Source organism: Carassius auratus, unplaced genomic scaffold (genome assembly GCF_003368295.1).
Source record: "Carassius auratus strain Wakin unplaced genomic scaffold, ASM336829v1 scaf_tig00014308, whole genome shotgun sequence".
In the NCBI taxonomy this organism is placed as follows: Eukaryota; Metazoa; Chordata; class Actinopteri; order Cypriniformes; family Cyprinidae; genus Carassius; species Carassius auratus.
This window is the reverse complement of record NW_020524488.1, coordinates 1-6,485: the sequence shown is the minus strand read 5'-3', so window position 1 is coordinate 6,485 and position 6,485 is coordinate 1. Positions and strand designations below refer to the sequence as shown.

Genomic DNA, 6,485 nt, shown 5'->3' with positions numbered 1-6,485 from the left:
TCATTTGAATGTAAACAACACTTGATGTCATCAATAAGTCAATTAGAGCAGCATGAGCTCTATGTTACATGTAACTATATGCTTCTCTATTACCATTATCATCCTCATTTACAGTTTAAATACATGTTCCTCATCTGTTTATGTATATAGTGCTGTTGGTTAAGGCCAGAATCACTATAGGAGCTCTGTGTTAGTGGTTCATGAATGAATCTGTGTGCTGGATGAATCTTGTATGTGAACAAATCATTATTGTATTGAATCATATCTTCAGTTCACCGAAGTTTCTTCCTTTTGAAGTGCACAGCTGTTGTGATGGCTTTTCTTGGCTCCACAGAGCGACTATAGCACAAGCCGGCAGAACTCAACGAATCTTGAAATTTTTTAAAGAAGTAAATTTAGCAAGGTTTGATTTATATTTATATGGCCATATTTGTATAGTATATTAATGCCATTTGACTGATGCATAGTTTTATTTTTCTCTCACCATAAAATAAATTAATAAACAGTCTTTATTTATTTTAAGGTGTACATGTATATTCTTGTCTCTTGAAAAAAATAGTTTGTGTTGTTTTCAATGTGATTTCAGTAGTTTGTGTTGGTCCTGATGGAAGTGACGACTGAATGAACTGCACCATTCCTCCTGTGGACTTCTGGAGAAGGAAGAAAAGAAAAAGGAGGATCTTGTGTAATGATTTGATAGACACTGAGGTGAGAAGAAAGAGTAAAGAGACAATTACGAGTTACTTTCAAAAAGTAATTTTGTCAGCTGTTGTAATGATCAACTATTATTGTTATACCAAACATTACTTGAATTACTCAGAAAACATTTTTGGCCTGCATGGAAGAAAATGTAAAAGCCAGAGAAACTAGCTAAAGCAGAGCAGGACGTGAAGAGAAAGAAAGACAGCTTCCTCTCTGTACTGTATCATGTGATGGACTGGCTCTGTGTCCAGGGGCTTTGCTTGCTTATGGCCCGAAACACTCCAGAATCCCTGAAACTCACTCAAGCAGTTTGGAAAATGTAGTGTTTTATTGTTTGTCTGCAAATGAATACATATTTAATATATGGATCCACTCATTTTAATAACCCAAAATTATTGTTTAGGGTTGCAACATAATTCTGTGTTTTTCAAGGTTTTCCCTGATTAGGACAGACTGGAACATTTACGTGTGTTCATTTAGCAGAGGGTTTTATCCAAAGTGACAAATGAGAAAAATAAAATCATTCCTGGACAGTAGTCTAAACCAGAATATTTTGTATTTGCCCAACTGTGCAATGCTTCAATTCAAGCAGTAGGTAAATTAATAAGTATGTTGTAAGTATGTCTGAAACCTCAGTATTATTAAAAGAGTATGCGAAAAATCCCCAGATGGCCTACTGCAGGGGTGTCAAACTCCTGGGGCCCGTTTCACTATAAGGAGGTTCAACCAACCCTGATTTTAAACTTGAACTCTGAGCTGACTTACCCTGAGATGGAATTTTTTTTTTTTTTTCAGTTTTCAGTAACAGAACAGCTGAAATGAGTTGGTTAAATCAATTCTAAATTGACTGACTCTGAGTTAAGCGCTGCACCACAACTATAAAAAGCCATTATCAATGGAGCGCTTCTACTATGATTCACCGTGGCGACAGCTCCCGCCAAAAAGCAGTCTGTCCTCCCCTATTGCTTTAAAGAGTTATTTTGGAATGTTTCATTACAAATACATAATGGGTAATATAGTAATTCCTTTATATTTTTAACAAATCATGAAAATGCTAATGGGTTTTGATTAAAACAAAGTAAAACAGTTGTACTGTGAAATATTACCATTTAAAATAACATTGCTGTGATGGCAAAGCTGAATTTTTAGCAGCTATTACTCCAATCTTCAGTGTCACATGATCAATCATTAATAATTATAATATGCTGATTTAATGCTCAAGCTACAATTTTTGATAAGTTAAAAAAAATAATAGCATTTGAAAAAAAAAAATATTGTAACAATGTAAAAGTCTTTACTACCATTTTTATCAGCTTAATTTATCCTTACTGAAGTAAATTAAGCAAGAAAATCTTACTGAACACAAACTTTTGAAAGGAACTGCAAGTTCTCAAATACTGTTGTTTCTTTAAAAATACTTACCATACAGATTAATAACACTACAGGTCATGTAAAGTTGATGATTCTGTCTAAAAGCCATAGGTGAAGGTGAAACTGACCTGAGAACTGTGCACAACAAGCCGCTCCTGGTAAAGGGTGGCACTGATTGGGGATTGGCTGTTTGCTGCAGTACTTCGCAACATCAGTCATAACAGCCTTCAGACCCTCTACATTCACTGTGGGGAGGACAAAAATCAGCTGAATGTCAAGTATGCTATGATAGTACTGATATATAACCATGACAGTCAGTCTAGCTAGACTTTATGCTTCAAATGCTTTGCTATGAGTGCACACCTTGTCCAGGATTCATTATGTAAAAAAGACTAGGGCTGATCACCGCTGCCACCCTTGGTTGGAAAGTATCAGTGCAAGACAGCTCCAATGTTTTCCAGTTCAAAGGAAAAGAGCCGACTAGATGAAAGTAAACATTTAATCATACACAACAACAAAACAAATAAATAAAAAAAATACTTGCATATTGCTAGTAATAGCAGTTACTAAACTTGATAAGATACATACACATAAGGTTTCAGCATCAGTTATGCTAACTTACTTGATGAGGTTGAAACTTCTGTGTCATTGGCAGCTCCCTTGTTGTTCACTTTTAAAGGCTCTTCAGCCGGTGGACTCTGATCAATGGGTTTAAGGGTGGGCAGATCCTCAATCTGACTGGTTGGTTTATCTGGCTGCACAGGAGGCTGTTTCACCTGTACATAAGGTTTAGCCAGGTGCTCAGAGATGAGCATGGCAGCAATGCTTTGTCCGGCGCTTTCCAACTCCACCCCATAACCCTTCTCAGAGATGGACAGCACTCTGCCACCCAACGGCTGACCGGCACAAAGAGCCTGAAACTTATGAATTGCCTCTTTATTCCACTGACCCTCCACTGGTTCCACTCCTGCACACACATATATACAATGCCTTTACAATATTATATACAGAATACACACTTCATATTCAGAATGTATATTTACTAGGGGTGTAACGGTTCACAAAATTCACGGTTCGGTTCGATACACTGATGTCACGGTTCGGTCCGTAAAACATCTCAACTTTTCAGAATGCCGCAAGCGCACCGCGGGTCATGTGACAAGAACTAACCAATCAGCTTCATCCTTTCCCGTAACAACGTTAAAAGCTCAGCCAAGATGAAGGAACTTAAGTGCAGCCTACCAATCGCCGTGGTGATGTCTTTTGCCCTGTTTGAGTCAGTTGGAAATGTCTGTCTAAAGGCTGCGGGGATAGTTTGTTGCGTGTATGTTTCTCCTTTTTTTCCCAGATACTTACTTACACACTAAGGGTGATGTCGGCATAAAATGAGTTAACATGTTTCAAGTATTCCCGCTGGTGTTTTTTTTTTTTTTTTGTCATGTAAGCAGATGCGACATACCATTATTTTTTCATCCACCACTCTCTTGCCATCACCATTATAGCTTACAGGGAATCCAAAGTGCACCCAAACACCAGACCTGTTGGTTATTGGAGGATCTTCTATTTCTGGTCTGTTAAACGCATTGGCTATTTTGCATTGAGCCTTCAGCGCGTACTGAGTGAGCGAGCGCCTGACTGAGTAGACTAACATAAACATAAGTTGGTGTTTTTTTCTTCTTCGGGGGTGTCAGGGGCGTTGCCTGTTAACGTCGTTTGGGTTATGGGGCTACCTTGTTGAACGCATATCATTATATTTCACTTTTTTTTTTTTTTTAAACATAATTAATTAGTCCAACGAACCGTTAGGTACATAATGCGTACCGCGTACAGAACCGAAAGCCTCGTACCGAACGGTTCAATACGAATATGCATATCGTTACACCCCTAATATTTACTTAGTTCAGTTAATCAGTGGAAAAGATCCTATAAATCATTTCAAATATTCATAAGCCATACCGAAACCAACAGAGAAACAAACCTTCAAGCCAGCAGCGAATTGCTTGGAAAGGCAGTTTGAGCAGGCTTGGGGTGATGGCCTTTAGATGTGCTGCCTCCACCTCACAAGAGTTTCCCATAGTCCACAAAATAAACTCTGGCCTTACCCTCTCCACACACTTCTAATATCATGGCCCTGTACCAGCGGGCCATCTCCTTCAAACAGGGAGCAAAAAAAAAGATATTTGGAAATCAAATCTGTACAATAGTTTATGGCAAAATTATTAGTAATTATTTTATATTTTGAATTTAGCAAGGATGCATCAATTTGATCAAAACGGACAGTAAAAGTTTCCACAGTATTGTGGTTACAAAAGATTTCCATTTCAAATAAAAGCTGTTCTATTGAACTTTCTATTTATCAAAGAATCCTGAAAAAATATATTTTTTTGATTCAATACAGAAAAAAAGAAAAGAAAAAAAAGTGTACTTTTTGGTTTGTTTCTGTTTACTTTCATTGTAAGGGTGTTACTTTGACCAAGGGTTTGCTTCTGAAGGATGAGTCAGTATCACCTGTGAAGAGAGCACAACGGTTTTCCCACAGTTGGGGTACAGGAAGATCTCTCCAATTCACAATGCTTCATGAGCTCATAGGACAGCTCTGTCAGGATATGTGCATCTGCCAGAAATAACCACAAAATACTTCATCACAAACGTATACGTAATGAGCCCCACAAAGTAGAAAATATAACACTGATGGACAATCGCACCTGCTTTGCTGTAGTTATAACAGTAGAATTCATCAATGCTCTTTAGACTACTGATTACCAGTTCCACCTTCTGGCCATTAAACGGAAGTTCAGCACAAGTCCACTCCATTTTTCAACAACAGGTGGACTGAGGGCTAGGGTAAAATTTGGAAATGTACATCAATTATCCTTTTCAGAAATGGCTTAAATTAATAAAAGAGGTTTGTTCACTTACAAGGCACTTCTGGGAAGGAGCTTGAGTAGGTTCATTTTTCTCCACACTTTCAATGGCAGCATAACCCATGTAACCAAACACCTCAGCGGCATTGGTCTGAGGGTCACTAGACTCATCAATCATGGACACCAGAGCCCTACCATCCTTCTTACCAGAATCTCAACCCGTATGAAGCGGTTGCAAACCAGACGTTTCACCATCAAAACGGCCTCCTCTGGCCAGGTGCCTGTTGGAGACTTTCTACCTAGAGCAAAATGAATGTTAATGAATTAAGAAACCTTGGTAGTAATCTTTGACTTTTTTCTGCATGCATGCAAATCTGTATATGCTGAGCCAATTATCACTGAATTATAATTGCACTGTACCTGCTAAAGAACAAGGGATTGCTTGAGTTGCCAAAGCCAGCAACTCATTGATTGGTCGTAGCCGATATAACTCGACTTCCTCAGAGTTTCAAAGTCTATGTAGCCAACAACACACACGATCTTCTGAGGAATATGCTAGAACCTTAGCTCTATACCACTGGTTGTTCCTCTGTAACACATGGAAATCACTTCAGAAGACATGTATGTGAAGGAACAGTATGGAAGGAAAAAGAAATGAAAAAAAAAAATAAGACACCGTACTGACCAGAGAATAGTGAGCAGCAGACAGTTCCTGGTGCTCAAGTTCTCACTGGTTGGAGTTTTTGAGCAGTGCTCCCTTAAGTTTGTCTGCAACTGCTGGATTACACCTACATACATGAAGATTACATCATACACTGAACCTACAGGATATATTTTTATTAAAAAAAAGCATAAAGTGACAACAAATGTTAAATAGCTTTTTCTAAAAATCTGGGGTCTGCATATTCACCAAAGGATGCATTAAATTGATCAAAAGTGACAGTAAAATAAATGTATAATGTAATGAGATTTCATTACATTATACAGTCTTAACAGAGAGAATTAACAGTCTTGACAAATATTAATCAGCAACAACTGTCTTAATATGTCAGTAGCAACATATTTGAATAATTCCTGAAGGATCATCTGAGAATGCAGCAGAAAATTCAACTTTGGCATCACATTTTAATATTGTATTACATTGACTGTTAATTGTTGTTCTTGTGGTTTTGATCAAATAAATATAGCAGTGTTGCCTAGGAATTGGGCTACTTAAATACTTTAGATGTGGGATGATTTTTGTGTCCGCGGGTTAAAGCGAGCCCAAAAACTTGATATTTAGCCCTGGACTGTGACTTTTATCAGGGGAACCCAACCAAAAATTTTTTTTCATTTTACACCCCAGAATAAAACAAAAAAAGCTTTTTGGCCTAGTTTTGATTAGCAATTGAGCTGTTTTCCTGAAATGTAGCTTTTTAAATGCAATTTTTTTTTATAACACTTAAAGACCCCAAACTTTTAAGAGGTGATTTATGTACACCTATGTTCATGCAGCCAATAACGACACGGAGATAAAATTGAGTTGCAAAAGAAAGCTGCAGAAATTTT

The 6,485-nt window shown here is 37.6% G+C and overlaps 1 pseudogene; it reads right to left on the bottom strand.

The window, feature by feature from the left end:
• Positions 1 to 486: 486 nt before the first annotated feature.
• LOC113074304 (tudor domain-containing protein 1-like) lies at positions 487 to 4,221 on the bottom strand (annotated as a pseudogene).
• Between the last annotated feature and the right edge of the window lie 2,264 nt (positions 4,222 to 6,485).